This window comes from Callorhinus ursinus, unplaced genomic scaffold, assembly GCF_003265705.2.
Source record: "Callorhinus ursinus isolate GAN/ISIS: 27379988/994484 unplaced genomic scaffold, GSC_fseal_2.0 scaffold39, whole genome shotgun sequence".
Classification (NCBI taxonomy): domain Eukaryota; kingdom Metazoa; phylum Chordata; class Mammalia; order Carnivora; family Otariidae; genus Callorhinus; species Callorhinus ursinus.
In genome coordinates, this window is record NW_027397101.1 from 14840318 (window position 1) to 14862360 (window position 22043).

The following is a 22043-nucleotide window of genomic DNA, read 5'->3' on the forward strand; positions in this document are numbered from 1 at the left end:
TTGTCATAAATGGATACCCTTCCATTTTCCCACTGGACACAGGAGCAACACATTACTCTTGTTGTTCTACAACCCTCCCTTAGAATAGGCAAACCGTATCTGTGGTGGGACTTGATAATCAATCTACCTTGTGCCTTGACTTTGTCTAAACACCCTTTTGTTTCACTAGGTCATCTCACTGCCCTGGATATCTTTCTGCTTAACTTTACTATCCCAGTAAACCTTCTGCGAAAATAGGTACTTTCCAATTGGATTATCTGTATTCTTCACTCTCCTCAAAGTCTCTAACTCCATACCTACACACCTTTGCCCTTTAATATCTTTCACTGACCATAAGACAACTCTTGCTCATGGTAATGCTCCTTCACCCCATTAGGGGAAACAAATGGGGTTAATGACAGCTGCAGGGATATCCTTTGAAAACACAATGGAATATTATTCAATGATCAGAAATGATGAATACCCACCATTTGCATCAACATGGATGGAACTGGAGGAGATTATGTTAAGTGAAGCAAGTCAAACAGAGAAAGGCAATTATCATATGGTTTCACTCATATGTGGAACATAAGTAATAGCATGGAAGACCATAGGCGAAGAGAGGGAAATCCAAAGGGGGAGAAATCAGAGAGGGAGATGGACCATGAGAGACTATGGACCCCAAAAAACAATCTGGGGGTTTCAGAGGGGAGGAAGATGGGGGAGGGGGTAACAGGGTAATGAGTATTGAGGAGGGCATGTGCTGTGATGAACACTGGGTGTTATACTTAACTAATCAATCATTGAACCCTGCATCAAGGACTAATTATGTGTATACAGTGGTTAACTGAACATAATTATATATATATATATATATATATATATATATATAAAGAAATCTGAGTTACTAACCTACTGCAGGCTTTATCTAAGGAATTAGCAGTTACCCCCAAAGCTAAAAGAAACTCGTTGGCTGACGAATGTACTAAGATAAACACTTCCCAAGACAACTCTTCTTCAATCACCAGCATACATTCCTTTACTTAACCTTCCTTAGAGTCAGAACCTCTGCTTAAGGAATTTAAGACATAACAGGTGTTATCATCTAAGACTGAAAAACATAACTGAAAATAAACTGGACAGTTTTTTTTTTCCATTCAGATAATCTTTGGATGCTCAGATGGCCCCTTTCCTTGGACCCTCACCAAAAATATAGTTCACAGTCTACATATTATTACATATCATAATACAGAAATTCTTAAAGCTGTCTTTTGCAAATATTGATGGAGCTTCAGCTGTCATTTTAAGAAGGTAATCTAAATTGTCCCATCTGTCAGAAACATAACCATGCTAAAAACATAAATGTGGGGTAAGGACAAGAGCCGGCTCTTATACAAATTTAGATTTAGAATTGAAGCTATAAGCTATTTGTGTCTGTCCGTATGTTTATACATGTGTATGTATGTAATATATGTGTAATATTATCCTCCTTCCATTGATATTAAATTATAAAATCCCTCAACGGAGATCTATTCTGAAATAAGCACTTAAGATTCAATTTAATATATTTTTAAAAGATTTATTTATTTATTTATTTAAGAGAGTGTGTGTGTGTAGGGGGAAGGGGAGGGGGAGAGGGAGAAGGAGAGAAGCAGACTCCCCACTGAGCACAGAGACAATGCAGGGTTTGATTTAAGGACTTTGAGATCATGACCTGAGCTGAAATCAAGAGTCAGACACTTAACTGACTGAGCCACCCAGGCACCCAATAAACTGAATATTCTTAAAATTTTCAGAAATTAAGGAAATTTAATTAATATTTTTAATGTATAAAGAAATTATTCTAATAGAATCCAACAGAATGTTTTTAGATTCAAGTTCACATAATTTTAGGTATGTCTTTGGCCAACAAGACTTATTTAATATTGTTTTAACAAAAACAGCTATGTCTTTTGAGTTACCAATGTTAAATACAGTACAAGCATACATTTTTATTCTACTTGGGCATGTTCTCCAAACAAAAACAAGTGCCTTTGTACAGGTGGTTTACTAATAAAATAAGCTAAGATTACTCATACTAAATGTTTAAGATGATGCAAATATAAATTTGTTTAATCAAATTGAATCAGTCATCTGACAAATTTTAATTCAACAGTAATTAAGTTTTGTAGTATGTCACCTTTAAGATAGTTTTCAAAATCCTTGGATAACATAAAATCCTAGACTTATGCTACATTAAGTTAATGAATGAGTAGTCATTAGATATATAGATTGTTTCCAGTAAAATACTGAAGCATAATTTTAAGTTTATATACCTTTTCCCTTTATTTTTATGGTACAAAAAGTCTGTGTGTATTTGGTCTGAAGTAAGTGTATGGCTGTTAAAAAAAATGTGTGAGTAGATTCATGATCTCTGCTAGTCTGCTATAAAATTCTGGTGTGTGAAAAAAGTTCATAATTATCCACCTCATAATTTTATCTGGGAAATAGAAGTAACTGTAGTTAAAAGTCATAATCATAAATGACAAAAAGACTCTACTAGAAGCAATGGTGGTAGAGAGGAGCAATTTCGTATGCCAGGTATACAGAATGTGTTTTTGTCAAGGAAAAAGAGAACAGTTTTGTTTTAGAGTAAAATGACTGTTTTTTCCAGAATGAGAAAAAAGGTAAATGTATGACAAGACCTAAAAGAATATATAAACTTTTAGAAGGTTCCTGGCAAGTAAATTTCATTTGTCCTGGCCAAAACTGGCTGAAGTTTGGTGGATTTATTAAGATTGTCTAAAAAGAGCATTAATTTAAAAATTATACTGATGCAAAATTAAGATTTGGTTTTCTCTCTGTAAAAATGACCAAATTTCCTTGGGTTATTGGTTCTTTCTTTAGTGAGAGGTTGAAAAGTGTTTTCTTTACCTTTTGAAAAATCTGCCTAAAAGGCAAAGATACTGTGTCATTATCAGAATAATGAACTATCACTTTAATGTTGACTTTATCAAGTCCTTGATTATTTAAGACAACAAAGTCTTCTCACTTTTTAAAGATATTCTTCTTTACAATCATGTTACTTTCTATGTTTATTTTTTTAAATATCTTATCATCACATTAGTTAAATACGTAGCTGAGTATTGTTACTCACTAACCCAAGATCCTTTTAATTAAGTGTTCAAACTTCCTAACAACTTTTGACATTTTGTCATCCCAAAAGGTATATCATGCACCCAAAACTGTCTTTGAGGTCTCCCAGGGCTATGCCCTCTTACCTTGTAAAAAAAAAATAATAAAAAATAATTGTATTTCCTATGCTGTGATTTGCATAGGAAGTGCTCTGAAATTGGAAGAAATGCTTAGCTTTCCCTGTGTTAATTCTCTATGGGTAAAATATTATGAAAGTAAAAATTCCAAAAATTATATGTTGTATGGAATAATCAATGCCCTTGCTACCCATGATGTTTCTATATATGAGAGTCCTGGTGTTGCTTTGCCTGATTTCATACAAAAATATAGTATTTTCAGAAATAGTTTCAGTTATTCTTTAAAATATTAACTTGGTTGCGATTTTCTTTAATTTGAATCCAGTATGTTTCAGGTCAATGTTTTTCAATTAGGGATTCACATCACTTACCTATGAAGTCTTATTGACATATAGTTGTTTAGGACTCTCTTCAAACTTACTAAATCTCTTCACTTGATAATCTGGATATAATTCTAACTATAAATGTTTGCAATATTCATGGCATATTGTGACAGGACTATTAGATGTTATATCTGAAGATTGTTTTCTCTGTAAAGATTATGTTTATCCATTTCCATAAGATAGATGTAATCACTGTTCTTTGAAAATAGGCTTCATTATTATGTTTATAGCTATTTTGTCTAAACTTCTATGCATTGACTGTTTTGTTTTGCATGCCATAAAAAAGACCAAATTTCCTTGCCATATGAATTATGTGTGTAATGAACTTGTATCAGATCTTTCACTTTTGAAAATTATTAGTAATAAATTGACCACAGGAGTCTTTTGTCATCTACAAATAGATTTTTGTTTATTCTGGTGCTTCCCTGAAAGTGCTTGCTACTCTGTCAAAGAGACTGTTGGCAAAGGGCTATGCCAGGTATTCTTGGCCTCTCTCCTTTATTGGCATAGCCTTAAATATAGTCATTCTTGCCTGTTTAAATGTGGTGTGATTTTTGCTTTGAAGGGAGCTAAGATTAATTATGGAGGCAAAGCTTATAAAGCCCTGCTGGGAAAACTATCATGGATTCCTAAGTACCAGAGTTCTAGCCTTATAGGTGAGCAAGGAAGGTTTTTCTTGGCAGGCTCAGGAAATTTAAGACATATGAGGGCCTTGAAAACAGAGAAATTCACCCAAACTTTAAGTATTACAGGTGAAATATAGATAGTTCTAGGATTAGCTTCCTAGCCTCAAGAGATTTTAAAAGTCCAATCTAAGATTTCATATGAAAACTTATAGCAAAGCAAACTTAAAAAGGTCTACATGGTAAATCACCATGTTTCCTTCAGTTCTATAAGTAATCAGAACAAAACTAAGGAAATCAGCTTTATTTTATGATCAAGAAAAATACTGCTTTGAAATTATCTTTGATGAAAAGGAGGGGAATCCTTAGAGACAATTTTTTTCAATAAAAAAAACTAACATCCTTTTAGGTTATCAGATAGACTCTGATTCTATTCATTATCTTTGTGCTATTTCACATGTCTGTAAATTTCAGGTAACTGATGGATATGCAAATAGACTTCCTCTCCCACTGTGGAAAACCCAGTTGTTTTTTTTTTTAATCTACCTTTTTAAAAAATTATCTATTATTTATTTATTTATTTATTTATTTATTTATTTATTTATTTATTTATTTTATTGTGAGAACACATATGTTCTATTTTCAGCAAATTTCAAACAAATCATACAATATTATCAACTATAGACACTGTGTTATACAGTCAGTCTCAGAATTGTTCATCTTATAACTGAAAGGTTGTACCCTTTTACTAACCTCTGCCTATATCCACAACCCCAGCCCCTGTCCCTTTCAGTCCCGGGAAACCACCATTCTACTTTCCTTATAAGGTCAACTATTTTTTTTTTCTTTTTAGATAATACATGCAAGTGATATAATGAAGTATTTATCTTTCTCTGTCTGGCTTATTTTACTTAGCATAATGGCCTCCAGATTTATCCATGTTGCAAATGACAGAATTTCTTTCTTTTTAAAGACTTGGACGCAAGTTGTTTCCAAAGCTTGGCTATTGTCAATAATTCTGCAAAGAAAATGGTAGTGCAAATATCACTTCAAGTCTTGATTTCAATTCCTTTGGATATAGACCCAGGAGTGGAATTGCTAGATCATATGCCGGTTCTATTTTTAATTTGTTGAGAAACCTACATATTGTTTTTCATAGTGATTATACCAGTTTACATTTCCAGTAATGTGTACAAGCATTCCCTTCATTCCACATTCTTATAAGCATTTGTTATCTCTTGTATTTTTGACAATAGACATCCCAAGAGGTGTGAGGTAATATCTCATCATGGTTTTGATTTGCATTTCCCTAACAAGGACAGATGTTGAATACCTTTTCATGTACCTGTTGGCCACTTCTATGTTTTCTTTGTTTGGAAAGCTTTCTATTCAGATCATGTATTCATTTTTTATTGAGTTATTTTTTTTTCTATTGAGTTACATGATTCTTTGTATAATTTGGATATTAACCCCTTGTTGGCTGTGTGATTTGCAAATATTTTCTCACATTCCATAAGTTGTCTTTTCATTTTGTTGATGATTTTCTTTGCTGGGCAGAAGCTTTTTAGTTTTAATCCTACTTGTTTATTTTTGCTTTTGTTGCCATTGTCTTTTTGTGTCAAAGAAATCATTTCCAAGATCAATATCAATATCAAAGGGTTTAGCTCCTATGTTTGTTTCCAGGGGTTTTATGGTTTCAGGTCTTACATTTAAGTTTTAAATCATTTTTAGTTAATTTTTTTGTGTCTGGTGTAAGATAGGGGTCCAGTTTTATTCTTTTGCAAGTGGATATGCAATTTTCCCAGTTTTACCCATTGTATATTCTTGACTCCTCTGTTTAAAACTAACTGATCATATATGCATAGGTTTATTTCTGGGCTCCCTATTCTGTTCTATTGATCTGTGTCTTTTTATGCCAGTACCATACTGTTTAGATTACTATAGCTTTATAGAATACCTTGAAATCAGGAAGTGTGATGCCTCCAGCTTTGCTCTTCTCTTTCAAGATTGCTTTGGCTATTTGGAGTCTTTTGTGGTCTCACACAAATTTTAGTATTTGTTTTCTCTTTCTATGAAAAAATGCCATTGGAATTTTGAGAGGGATTCCTTGATTCTGAAGATTGATTTGTGTGTTATGGACATTTTAGCAAAATTAACTATTCTAATCCATGAGCATAGACTATCTTTCCATTTATTTGTGTCCCCTTCAATTTATTTCACCAATGACCTGTAGTTTCCAGTATATAGTTCTTTCATCTCCTTGGTTAAATTTTATCCAAAGTATTTTATTGTTTTGATGCTATTTTAAAAGGGATTGTTTTCTTAATTTATTTTTTAACTATTTCATCATTAGTGTAAAGAAACACATCTGACTTTTGATATGTATTTTGTATCCTGCAAATTTACTGATTTTTTTGTATACATTAGCCATTTTTTTTTGTATGTGTGGCATCCTTAGAGTTTTCTAGATATAAGATCATGTCATCTGAAAACAGAGACAACTTCACTTTTTTCTCTCTTATTTGAAAGTTTTTTACTTCTTTATCCTAACTGCCCTGGCTAGGACTTCTAGTACTATGTTGAATAAAAGTGGTGATAGTGGGCATCTTTGATCATTCCTGAACATAGAAAAAAAATTTCGGCTTTTTATTGTTGAGTATGATGTTAGATGTGGGCTTGTCATACATGGCTTTATTGTGCTGGAGTCTGTTCCTTCTTTATGCAGTTTGTTGAGAGTTTTTTACCATAAAGGATGTTGCATTTTATCAAATGCTTCCTCTGCATTTATTTAGATGATAGCATGATTTAGATCCTTCATTTTGTTAATGTGGTGTAACACATTTATTGATTTGCAGATGTTGAACTATTTTTGCCTCCATGGAATAAATCCCACTTGATTATGATCCTCTTAATGTACTGTTGAATTTGGTTTGTTAATGTTTTATTGAAGGATTTGGCATCTATGCTCATCAGGAATATTGTCCTGTATTATTCTTTTTGTATGTCCGTCTCTGGTTTGGTATCAGAGCAGTGTTGGCCTTGAAAAATGTGTTTAGAACTTATCTTTCCTCTTGTATTTTTTGCAAGAGTTTGGGAAGGATTGGTATTAATTCTTCTTTAAATGCTAGGTAGAATTCATCAGTGAAGCCATTTGGTCCTGGGCTTTTGTTTGTTGGGAGGGGGTTGATAATTAATTCAATCTCTTTACCAGTAATTGTTCTGTCAGATTTATCATCTATAGTGTTTGTACTATGAACTTAGCTAGACAGAGAAACATTTCTTGTTAACTAAGATTACCCCTGATTACAAAAACAATCTCAACTATAAATGCACCTCAACTATAATTTGTCTACTCCTCTTTTTAACTGCCTAAGGTGAAACCACTCTACCAAGATAGTCTGATCTTTAAATCTGGGATGCTCTTCCTAATGCAATAGGATGAATAAAACCAATTTCTCTACTTGTTTGGTTTGTGTCTTTAATGCAGTTAACTCTACCAATGAAGAGAAACAGTTTCAGATTATGGAATTGCTTTTAATCTAACCATATGATATTGTCATCATGTCATTAATCATTCACCATTTAGTATATTACTTGTAGGATTTTTGTAAATGCCTTTTATCAAGATGAGGGAGCCTCACTTATTGTGAGTTTTCCATAGTTTTTAACCATGAATAGTGTTGAATATTGTCCATTGATTTTTTTTTGCAATCATTGAGATGACCATGTTAATTTTCAAATGTTAAAGCAAGCTTACAATATGAGAATAAGCACCTCATTCATATGAAACATAATCTTTTTAGATATTTGCGTTAATATTTATGGAGAATATTGATCTTTGGTTATATTTGCTTATAATGGTTTTTTTTAGGTTTTGGTACAAGGATGATGCTGACCTCAAAAACGAGTAGGGAGTATTCTCTCCTATTTAATTTTTTAAAAAAAATTTGTCAGTTTAGGGCTCCTGGGTGGCTCAGTCAGTTACGAGACTGCCTTCAGCTCAGGTCATGATCCTGGAGTCCCAGGATCGAGTCCCACATCCAGCTCCCTGCTCAGCAGGGAGTCTGCTTCTCCCACTGACCCTTCCCCCTCTCATGTGCTCTCTCTGTCTCTCATTCTTGCTCTCTCAAATAAATAAATAAATAAAATCTTTTAAAAAAATAAAAAATTTTGTCAGTTTAGTGTCATTTATTTTTTAAATGTTTGATATAATTTACCAGTATACTCATCTCAGCCTTGAGTTTCCTTTCTGTAAGAAAACTTTAATTACAATCTACTGAAATGTTTAACAGGTATAAGTTTATCCATGTTTCTCTTACTTCAAAAGTAATTTGTATCTTTAAGGAATTTATACCCTCTAAATAAATTTGTTGTAATATTCCCTCTAAATGCATTTAGCAGCCGCAAGGCTGTAGATAATATTCCTCCTTTAACTCCCAATATTGTAATTTGTGTATTTGTGTTCTCTTATCCTCTCTCTCTCTCACTTATTCCATTTGGATGTTTATTATTTTCAGTAACTTTTAAAATAGTAGTTTTGGCTTCATTGATTCTTGCAATTAACTTTAATTTCTTTCTTCTACTTACTTTGTTTTGAGAGCTTCTTAAAGTGGAAACTCACATAATAAATGTTAGCTTCCTTTTTAATGTAAACATTTAAAATTTCTAAGCACTGCTTTTAAATGTAAATATTTAAACTTTCTAATGGAAAACTCCATTTTGTAAATTGTTACTTTATGTTTTTATTGTCAATCATTTAAAAATATTTTTAATTTTTCATTTTGAGTTCTTCAACCTGGTCATCATGAAGTTAAATTTTGTGATAATATTCAAATCTTCTGATGTTTAATGATTTTTTTCAAATAGTAAAAGAAAAGAAGATTGTTAAAATCTCTAACTGTAAGTTTTCTTCCTTCCCGTCTTTAGATCTGGCAATTTTTGCTTTATATATTTTGACACTGTTATTAGGTGCATAAACATTTGGGAATATTTTAAATTCTTTATTAAATTGGTTATTTCATCAGGAAGGAATGACTTTTTGTAATTCTGATATTATTCTTTTTCATGAAACCTCCTTATTCTAGCATTCATATAACCATTCTGATACTCTAATGCTGAGTGTTTGATTGTACATATTTTCCTATCTCTTTTCTTTTAAACTAGTTGTGTCTTTGTGTTGATAGTACACTTCTTATTGGCAGAATACATTTGCATCTTACTTCTTTACTCAGCCTGACAATAACTGGTTTTAAATTAGATTATATTGGCCTAATATTAATGTATTTACTGATTGCTTAATTTTTTAGTCCACTAACTAGCTGTTTTCTACTTGTTTCACCTGTTCTTTATTTCTTCTTTCTTGATTTCTATCTCTTTTTTAAAAAAAAAAACAAGTATATTTTAGATTCCATTCCTCTGTACTTTTATTTTTTTAGCTTTAGTCACTGTTTTATTTTATTTCACCTATGTACTTATTTATTTCATTGTTTCCACTGAGATTACAAAATCCACTCTGAATTTATCACAGTATCTCTTACATTAGTATTATGCAATTTTATATATAGGGTAAAAATCATATAATAATATACAACATATACATCAGTCAAAATGTAGAAAACAATTTAGTTGGGTTCAGAAAATAATACATCATGACAAAATGATGAGTGAGTACTAAATTTTCATGAGAAACTGAAAGGAAAAAATAAAAGGTGGAAGAAAAAAGTGCTAAAAGAAAAAAGTAAAAAAAAATCCTTTAATGTAATAGCTACTTATAAATGAAGATAACATAAAAGCATTTTAGATAAATAAAAGCTGAAAGAATTTTTCACCCTCAGAAGTGATCTATAGGACATTTTTTTTGTTGATTGTTGGAGGGAAATATGACCAGAATTGCTTTTTATTTATATTAAACATAATGACTTTCAGTTTAACAATAATAATATATGGGTAGAGTAAAATTCAGAATGAGTAGAGTAAAATTTCCTTGCTTCTGTATATGCTTAGTAATTTGTATTGTATGACAGACATTATGGATGCTACTGTTAAAATTATGATCCTATCTGCCTTTCAACAGTTTTAAGTTTGTCCTGGTTGACAGATAATTTATTGGTAGACTCAGCTTGCCAATACTTGTTTTTAAGTTTTCTTAGAAACCTTAGTTTAGTTCTGTTTATAAGAAAGACTACAGCAGCTCTACTTTTGAGATTTTGCCTTTCTAGGGCTCAACTAAATGCACGTGTAGGATTTCCTCTCTCTGTATAGTCAGAAATCCAATGCCTTATTTCTATCTGATCCCAGAACCTCTACCCTGAACATGTTTAGCTAATCATACTGCAGAAATTCCAAGGAGACCTATTTGTATATTCATGGAGTTTCCTTTCTGTGTGGGTTTCTTATTTCTGCTAACTTGCACGGAATCCTATTTCAGTTACCCTAAACTCTTATCAGTTTTCTCTGCCCAAGTAATGCATATTGCTCTTTGGGCATTACTTTTCTGTGTTTTTTAAAATGCCTTTAGAGAGAAAGTTGGAATGAATATAGAATTCACTTTATATGTTTCCTTTCAAGAACCAGGTATCCATGTTACATATTGTGAAATAGTTGATTCATATATATATTTTCCAGTTAAAAATTGTTTCAAAAATGAGTCAGTCTGAAATATATTATGCTCTGATGACTAGGAAAAGTCCTTAATGAAACAGTTTTCCAACTAGGCTGAAATAGTTTAAAACAAAAATGATTATAAATACCAGTAACCTTCTATTCAGTCTCCCTGGAACAATTTATGTAATTCAGTACATACTAAAGGAAAGGGAAAGCCACTTTCTAGAAATTAAAAATTCAACATATTCTTTGATCAAGATGAAGTAAAATCCAAAATAATTGCCAAGACTTCAAATAAAAACATTCTTGATAGAAATTTAAAAATTCTAAGATGTGAGTTATGTATCAAACATAGAAAGAATTCACTCTAAAATAGTATTAAAAAGGAAACTATTTCAAATATAATGATTTATTTTTTCAAATGTAATGATTTAGAAGGAAACAAACATCAGGTACTTATGATAAAAATGCAAGACGATATCAGTGAGAAGTTAACTATTTAATGAAATTCAATTTTAAGAGTGTTTTTTTATGATTTTTTCTCATGTTCCTCTCCAAATTTTCATTAGATATCTTTCTCCCTTGGGAAGCAGTATTATAATGATATAGAATTACACATATATCTCTATAAGCCCAAACTCATTATTCTACTTCTGGAGTACATAATATTTATAATCACAAATTTGGCTTTAAAAATTGATATTAACCTATAAATATATCCTGGAAAATTTGATTTTATTTACCAGAGTACAAATTCTATGAATTTTGCAATAGTACAATTGGTAGACATAGGGAATAAGAAGCGGTGAAATAATGTTTGGAGATAGATATGTTGACATATCCATTGGGATACTGTCTAAAAGTAACAGGTCATGACACATGGTGATAACTATGTATTATATATATAGTTATATATATATTACACATTAAAAAAATATGTATAACTGAGGAACTTACCAGTAATAATTTTTTCAAGTTTCATAGTAGTAAATAACAAACTTTGTTTATAATTGACAAATAAGGAACTAAATATGTAATTATAATTTTATTATTTAGAGTTACGGAGTCAACCAGCAACAATAAAAGCAGAAATTGAGATCCTTATTTCCTCCACTACCTCAGAATCCACTTCCCAGAAATGACAATCTTATCTAAAAGAAAATCTCCAACTTTCTGAATACTATAATAAATAAAAATAAATCCATACAGAGTAATATCCTGATAAAATTTCAAGTTTCAGGAAAAAAATTTATCAAAGGCTTTAAAATAGGAGAAAAGAGACAGATAAATACATCCTTAAATTGTAAGAATCAGGTTGATATCAGGCTTCTAAGCACTAGTCTTAAAGAAGGAGGGCACATTCTGCACTGGGTGTTACACGCAAACAATGGATCATGGAACACTACATCAAAAACTAATGATGTATGGTGATTAACATAACATAATTAAAAAAATAAAAATAAAAGACTAAAAGACAATGGAGCAATGCTTCAGTATAATGACTAAAAATAATGTTATAGTATTTTTAAAGTCTTAAATTCTCTAAACAAGTAATATTTATTAGGAATTTTTTAAAGGGCACACCTGGGTGGCTCAGTTGGTTAAGCGACTGCCTTCGGCTCCAGTCATGATCCTGGAGTCCCAGGATCGAATCCCGCATCGGGCTCCCTGCTCAGCAGGGAGCCTGCTTCTCCCTCTGACCCTCTTCCCTCTCGTGCTCTCTGTCTCTCATTCTCTCTCTCTCAAATAAATAAATAAAATCTTAAAAAAAAGAGGAATTTTTTAAAGGGCAAGTTTACTAAAGAAGAAAAACTAGCTTTATATTGAAGAGTATTGTCCTGTCAATCAAAAGCAATTATTGAATAATTTCATTGACAAGGGGAAAAATATTTATATATATATGGGGAGCTAGAAAATAGCTGAAATATTTATAGTACAACCAAGAAAATGAGTAAGGCTGTGAAATAATAATTTAAGAACAATACAACAGCATTGTGCTGGAACAAGCATGCCAAGAAAGGACTGTTCGAAGATTAATGCATATATAAGCATAAGAGACAGCATCCGGAAAACAAGAATTATAATTTATTCAGATGTAGCTCTGTGGCTCAGAGGTATTCACTAGCATTTTTCTAAATTCCAGGCTCCATAGTGAGCAATAGAAAAATATAAATGATTCTATCAATATGTGCTTGTATAAAAATTCCACTAAAATATATTTGAAGTATAAAGTACCATGGAGAATTGCCACAGAAGTACACATTTAGCTATATATACTTTTAAATTTTAAATATCTTTTCAACAAAGTTATTTTATCCTCAAAGCACCCTAGACATGGATATCATATCCCTCAACCCATGCATCTCTTCTCTGGCAGTTAATTACTTCCTTTAGAGAAATAAATAATAAATGGTGAACTATGCAACTTAATATGTTGGCAGATATTCCATGTATAATTTTCAAATGTTTAAGCTCCTTTCTTGTAAAATATGTTTAATAACAGAAATACTTATTATATTATTTCTAATTAAGCCTTTATAACTGTGAATGCAGAAGATGTTTTTAAATATATTCAAGTATAACTTATTTTTATTAATGTTAACTGAAGTTAATTTTCCACTCTTATCAGTGAGAAAGGCTGAATGCATATGTAACTGACCTCTCTTAGGAACATTTTTGTATAAATAGGTTTACTAAGGAGCTGAAGATCCCTTGGAATGAAACTCTTTTATACACTTTTTATCATTGAGTTTTAGCAGGTTTAAGTATCAATCAATCCCTTTTAAAAGCTTTTAACAATATAAGAAACAGACAGGGTAAATCGGTCAACTTAAATAACGTATTGGGAATGTATTATAGAGTTAAAAACATATTCCACTTTGCTGAATTCTGCTGCACACTTGAAACTTCAGCTAACACTGATAAAATAAGTAAAGCAATCTTAAAAATACTATAATTTATTTAAATAATTAACTGAAAACTTTTAACAGTGTTGTTTTCTCAACATTTTGCATGATGGTATGTACATTGTTTTTCATTTACATTAATTACGTTTACAATATGTGTAGCTCACACATTAAGTATTGGAAGAACAAAACATTAAGTTACTGAACTTCAGTAATACTATTAGCAGTGAAAACATGTAATAGCATACTGCAGGGAAGAGAATAAATACATATGGGAAAACAGTTTTGATCTTGTTTTTTGTTGTGTTTTGTTGATGTATGGGTGTGTATGTATGTGTCTATTGCAGAGGGACAACCTAGAAATTCTTTTCAACAGAAATGAAGGTAACTATAACATCTCAGTTTGTCATTTTCTGATATTTTCCTCTTTACTCATCTTCTTTCTGGGGCAGTCAACAAGACAGAATTTGTTCCAGAAGACCATAGCATGCTTATTTACACACTATAGAGATGAAAATTTCTCCAGTATTGGGGCAGAGATCATCAGATATTTACTGAAGCCCATTTCTCCTTCTCTATGGGAATGCAGCTAGACTGCATTTTCCATATCCCTGGGGATAGAGAAGTCTGAGTTATAATTAAAGTAATGATATCATGTGAGTGGTAGGTGAATTTTTTTTTCTTGTTTACTGCCTTGCCTGGACTATAAAATCCTCCCATGTATCCTCCTACATTCTCTTCATGGAAGCAATCTATAATGGCAAGGTGCTAGGAGTTGGTCAACTCGTAGAGGTAAGGAGTTGAGGTATCTGAATGAGCATAAAGAAACCACCACCTAGTACTATTACCTGAGAAAATTTTGAACTTAAATTGTATGTAGCCAATAAAACTTTGGTCTTTTGGCTAATAAATACTAGAGTCCTAGCCAACACAACTATAATATGCCACACAATATACTTAACCACACAGAACTGAACAAACATAGCTATATAAATATCTAAGAAAGATTATAATTTTGAGTCTGCCCTTTGAACAAATATAGAAAAGTTGCCTATATTATCATTAATATATCTGGCCAAATATTTTATATAAGCACTGTGATGGATGCTGACATGACTGTATCATCAGCCTCCAGCAAGCAAAAAATCCAGAAGATAAGTGATTATCCAGATATTGAAGATAGTGAGTATAATTAGGAGAAAGACATTTTTCATAGGTCATTTACTATAGACAATTCAGTATGTGTGTATCGGTGTGTGTACTAAAGCACTAAGCTATTTGTAGAATGTGGGTAAGTTAAAAATAGTGTCTATATATTCCTTTGTTTGGAAAAAGAAAGTCTGCATAAAATGATATTCACAAATACTCAAAATATAGAGTAATAGTGACCTAAATAATTTGAATCAAACCTCTCATTGAGAAAGACTAGACACATAGGAAAATTTGTTTGTTTGCTTGTTTGCTTTTTAAATCCACTAATGGGAAAAATAGGCAGTAAAGAATTATGAAGCCAAGATGCTAGATAATTAGGAATCAAAAGGAGATAATGTTGATATTTTTACCTGCTTTTCTCTGACAAACCTCTGGTAACTCTAGGCAAGGCAGCTGAGATATTGAAAAAGTTGAACAACTTTTTACACCTTTATGAGGATGAAGAGCAATAACAACAACAAAATAAAATTTAGGTGTATGCAAATTGTGGAAGCTTTTTAAAAATCTTTTTTAAAAAATTTGTAAAAGATTTTATTTATTTGAGAGAAAGATAGAGAGAACAAGGTGGGGAGGGGGAGGGACAAGCAGACTCTGCACTGAGTGCAGAGCACGCCATGGGTTTGATTCCAGGAACCCGAGATGATGACCTGAGCTGAAACCAAAAGTCAGATGCTTAACTGACTGAGCCACCTACATGTCCCAGTTGTGGAAGCCTTCAAACCTGTTATGCTTTGTTTTAAGACAACAAAGTGCTAATCTCTAGAGGTAAGGGTGAACTGAAAATATACTGGCACTTTTAAGAACTGCATCCCTGCTTCAAATATTCTAAACTCCTATGAAAAGATTAAGGTTATCTGGGATTGCTATAGCCGTTGACACCTGACAAGAGTAAAAAAATTCTTCTTTAGAAGGATGTAAACTAATTGCAGTATTTTAATTATTCCTAGAATTTTTATCTATTATATTCAGTACCATTTTACCCCTTAGCCAACAAAGAAAACAAGATATCTTAATACAAAGCAAGAACATAATAAAAAATAAAAACAGATCCAAAAGAAATCAATATGATGTAATTATCCAGATAATGTTCAACATATTTAAGAATATAAAACACAAGATAGAAAATTTGGCAGAGAGCTGGAAAATAAAAGATCAATAAAAAGTAATGGTTTTAACAGGAGAACAGATAAAAATAAGAGAAAATAATGAGCTGGAAGATAGGTTTGGGGAAAATATTCAGACTGGAGGCAGGAAACAAAAATAGTAAATACAGAAGAAAGGATAATATAGAGACTCAGAAAGATAGAAATAAAATAAGCCAGAAGCAATATTTGCAGATATAATGCCTGAGAATTTTTTAAAACTGATGAAAGATACCCAACTACAGATTTAAGAATTCAATAAGCCCTGAAAAATCCTAGAAGAGAACACAGGCAAACTTATTTGACATCAGCTGTAGCAACCTTTTTCTAGATATGTCTCTCCAGGCAAGGGAAACAAAGGCTAAAATAAACTACTGGGACTACATCAAAATAAAAACGTTTGCACAACAAAGGAAACAATCAACAAAACTAAAAGGCAACCTACAGAATGGGAAAAGACATTTGCAAATGACATATTCAATTAAAGGGTTAGTATCAAAAATATATAAACAACTGATACAGTTCAACACCCAAAAAATAAATAACACAATGAAAAAATGGACAGAAGACATGAACAGACATTTTTCCAAAGAAAACAACTAAATGGCCAAGAGACACATGGAAAGATGTTCATCACTTACCATCAGGGAAATGCAAATCAAAACTACAACGAGGTATCACCTCACACCTGTCGGAATGGCTAAAATCAACAACACAAGAAATAACAGGTGTTGTTGAGAATGTGGAGAAAAAGGAACATTCTTGCACTGCTGGTGGGAATGCAAACTGGTGCAGCCACTGTAGAAAATAGTATGGAGTTTCCTCAAAAAGTTAAAGATAGGGGCGCCTGGGTGGCTCAGTTGGTTAGGCGACTGCTTTCAGCTCAGGTCATGATCCTGGAGTCCTTGGATCGAGTACCGCATCGGGCTCCCTGCTCAGGAGGGAGTCCGCTTCTCCCTCTGACCCTCCCCCCTTTCGTGCTCTCTCTCTCAAATAAATAAATAAATAAAATATTTTAAAAAATTTTTTTAAATAGAACTACCCTATGATTCAGCAATCACACTACTGGGTATTTACCCAGAGAATACAAAAACACTAATTCAAAGGGATACACTATGTTTATAGCAGCATTATTTATAATAACCAAGATAAGGAAACAGCCGAAGTGTCCATCAACTGGTGAATGGATAAAGAAGATATATATGTATATCTTCTATATACACCTATATAGAATAATATAGAAGATATACATATATATTAATATATAAGATTATACATATATAATATATTCCATTGTGTGCATATATCTCTATATACACACATGTATATAATGGGATATTATTCAGTTATAAAAGAGGAAATCTTGCCATTTGCAAGAACACGGATAGAGCTAGAGAGTATTATGCTAAGTGAAATAAGTCAGTCAGAGAAAGACAAATAGCATATGCTTTCACTCATATGTGGAATTTAAGAAATACAACAAATGAGCAAGGGGGAAAAGTAGACAAAAACCAAGAAACAGACTCTTAACTATAAAGAACAAGCTGATGGTGACCAGATGGGAGGTGGGTAGGAGGATGGGGGAACTAGATGTTGGGGATTAAGGAGGGCACTTGCTGTGATGAGCACCGGTGTGAACAGAATTGTTGAATCACTATATTGTACACCTGAAACTAATAAAACATTGTATGTTAATTAACTGGAATTAAAATAAAAACTTAAAAAAAGAATTAGGGGAGAAACAAAGATAGTTTTATTATACTTGAGCTACAAAATAAGGACATAGAAGAGCATGCAGCCTAGAATCGAAAGGCCAAGATACCAGAGATGAAAACTTTTCTGAAGTAATCTCAACATTTTGTGAGGCTTTCTTTCTTCAAGTCTTCATCACTTCTTAAGACTGGGCTGAGCAAGCAAACAGAGCTCTTAAGCCCAGAGTCTCTAGGAGAGTCATGGGACTAGGGAGAGAAAGCTGAAGTTCAGGGCTGCTAAGGCAGTCCAAACTTGAGGGGACAAGATCCTATAGAAAAAAAGAACTGCAGAAAAGTAAAGCCAAATCTGTCCTAGTTCCTCCTCACCTCCCCAAAGTATTTTCAGTTTTCTCAGACTGTACATGAGGCATTTAGTATACAAGTAAAAATGTACCAGCTAAAAAGCAATAAAACGAATAAAGACTTTCAAGAATTCCACTGTGCTGGGAATACGAAGATCAGAGTTAAAAGACCACCAGGTTATTATTTGAGACCTCATATAGGACACATCTTAAGAGTAAAGGCGAACCAAAAATGATATACCTTAAAAAAATTAAATGCAATGTCTAATTATTGCTATCCCCAATTGGAATAATGATCAGACTGCAGATAAACCCTCAATGTAGGAAGATGATATCAACCCAAGTCTCTAGAATAGCCCTTTCCAATAAAATTTTCTGTCACTGTGGAAGCTGCCCTGACCAAATGTATAGCCACTAATCACATATGGCTATTGAACACTTGAAAGTTAGCTACTATGACTTAGGAACTTAATTTTCAATCCTATTCCACTTCAATTACTTAAATTTAAGTTTAAATTTAAATAGCCACATGCAGTTCATGGATATTTTACCTGGCAGTGCATTTTTTTGTCAAACAATGTCCAGCATTCATTCAAAAGTTATAATTTATAACAAGAGATAGGAATACATTATCATAACTAGGAGGTAATAAAAACCCATAATTAAAAACAACCTGCAGTTGTTGGTGATGCTATACTTTCTGGAGTTTTCAGGTACATGTACACTTGAGTTATTAAGGAAGTTAGTCAGAGAGAAACAAGGAAGAACACGGATGTGGAGTAGGAAAGAGAAAGAGGCCAAGCACGATGATCCCACATGGAATCCCTGCTGCCACAGGAAACGCTGGCTTATAAATAGCACTGATGGGTTTGTCCCCTACCTCAAACAAGAGCCATGCTTTTGTATTCCTTTACCGATATGTCTTGAATACAGGATACTCAAGGGGGACAAAAATTACCAAGTAGTTCTGGCTCTTTCCATGTCTGGGCAAAATAAAGTTATCTGAAGAAGTTGCAGTATGAATTATTAGGACTGAAGTACAGAGAAGCTAAGGGATGGGCAGATAAAACTGAATTAAACAGATATCCAACTGCTGACAGCATCCCCACAACAGAAAGGGGATCCACACTTTGGCAGCATTCTCTAAAGCAGTATTTCTCAAAATGTAATACCTAAACCAGTAGCATCAGCAATACCCGGGAACTTGTTAAACACAAATCTTCAGATCACCATTGTCAATCTTGTCTTTTATCTCTATACACAATTATTGTAAGTATTGTTTTAAAATCTATCATAGGGATTTCCATTATGTGAAGCTCCCATAAATCTCTCTCTCTATGGTCTCTTTTTCCTTCATTATTCTTTATATCACTATGTTTCCTTATGTGTCAAGTTACTTTTAATTCAATGCTCGATTTTTAACACCATATTATTTTGATTTTTCTCTGTCTCACAACTGATCATTTATACATGAACCACTCTATGTATTTTAAGTAAGAATTTGAAGCTTAAACTACAATTAGAAGGGCTGAGGGACTAAAGGTTAATGAGGATGTATCTGTTTCTCAGAAAACTAGAAAGTTCAAAAATCTCAAGAAAGGCACCCCAGGTGATAGCAGCTTCTAAAGCACCAGAAGGCAGGATTCTCAAGGAGATGCTTGAACAGCCCTGGCAAAACCCCCACATTTATCACATACATATGACACATGCCTGCTTTAAGCTTTCACTTAAGAATAATAGCTTATTTTTCTTACTCCACTTTCTCCCCATCTTACGAAGTTCTTTTCATCAGCTAACTCTAACTGAAACCCTGTTGGCAGAAAAGTTAGGAAAAGTAATTTCCAGTCTTTCAAATCTTTTGACACAGAGGGAATTTTAGAATGTTAGAATAAAACTGTGCCAAATAAAGTATCTAGACACATCTTGTGATTCTATTGTTTGCTTTTTTTTTTCTCCCTCCCTGGTAACCTAGATGGTTTGCTTTTCATCACACAACCTAAATGTAGGTTTGAAAATAAATAGTATACCTTTTAACTTCTCCTAACAAATATAAACCTTGGTTAAGGAGGATCCTGAAGGCACGGAGATATTATTGAAGTATAATACTGTGTTTCAAAATAAAGATTTTGAAAAAAAAAATACCAGCTTTGCTTAGATTATTAGTTAATAGTCATGTCACATGGGGCAGATTTCATTTCTTTAGCATCCTGCTTTGTACATTGATACATCTTAATATGTCTATCATTATCTTCATCAAAAGCTCAGGTCTGCCTACCCTGCAAAATAGAACCTTGATTCTAATAGGCAGATTGGGCCCATTTAGTTCAAATAACTCTACTGAATTCTTTTGGAAGTCAGAACTTTATAAAAATAACAAAGATTTGTTCAGAATAACTGAACCTATACTTTTGAAAAAAGAGCTATAAATATTTTACATTACATGGTGTTGGCCTTTAGATAAAAGAAAGTACTGTTTCTTTCTGCACCAATAGACTTCTCCCTCCCTCTTCCAGTGACAAGTCAGTAAAAATTTCTCTTCAGTCCCAAGAAAAAGTCCTGTTTTGGTTCATCAAGTCAATAACATTTCATAAAGCAGGGACAGTTTGCATTTCCCCTGCTATTCCAAATAATCTAAATCCAGAGGACATACTTTTGCTTCCATGAAGCTAGATTTATAAATAGATTTGGAAATCTCCCAAACCCTCCCCCCAAATGTCTATTTTCTACAAAGTGTCTGAGGTGACCTAGAATTGTCTTGACAAAGTTTTATTTGCCATCCTTTGTAAAATGTGGTAATCAGCTAAGACCTTAGTGAAAAATGCAAGTACTTTTATCTACTACAGTTTCTTTTTAGTCTAAGCTAAAAAAGTTGTCTTTGTGATCCATTTTGCTTTACTGGATCTTACCTTAGCTTTTTACTAATTTATTTATTAATAAACAAACATTTATTAATAAAAACCAAGTACTTTTCCAAATTATTATCCTATTTCATATACTTCTCTCAGGCACATGTAAGACAAGGGTAACACTTTGACAAGACGGGTATTTGTGATGCCCTTGGCCAAACAAAACCTGTGTCAGTTTCTTAAGGCTGCCTTATCAAAGTATCACAAACTACATAACTTAAAAAAACAAAAATGTATTGTTTCACAGTTCTGGAGGCTAGAAGTCTGGAATCAAGGTGCCAATATGGTTGGTTCTTTCTCAGGGCTGTGAGGGAGAATCTGTTCCATGCGTCTCTCCTCACATCTGGTGTTTCACTGGCAGTCTTTGGGGCTCTTTGGCTTACAGTTTTATCATACTAATCTTTTCCTTCATCATCTCATAACTTTGTTCCTGTGTTTGTCTCTATGTCTAACTTTTCCTTTTTTATAGAGACACAGTTATATTGGATCAGGGCCCACTCTACTAACCTCATCTTCATTTGATCACGTCAAAAGAATAAAAGTCTTAGGATAGATGCCTGATTGAATATGATTCCATTACCATCTTTCAGTTTAATCCTTCTATGTGTGATATAATATAAGCTGAAACAGAAAGATCTATTTTAATTTAATCACAGAAATAAAAAAAAACCTTCAGAGATAGATTAAATATAACAATAATGCCTAATTCATTGACTATATTAAATTAATAAATAGCTTAATTAAAAACATAAAGGTAAAACTTCCCCCTCCTTTTTGCAGCTGAGAATGTGAGTTCCAGCTCTCTCATAGAGACAATAAATATGGTCTTAAGCCAGTGTAAGGCAAGGAACTAGTTGGAGATGAGATCTCTCTGGAACACTAGACACAGAAAGAACTGTCCCTCCATTAAAGAAGGTTGGAAAATCTCAGTACACCATTCATTTCTATGCTAATGCAGGAAATCATGTCTTCTTTATAATGATCT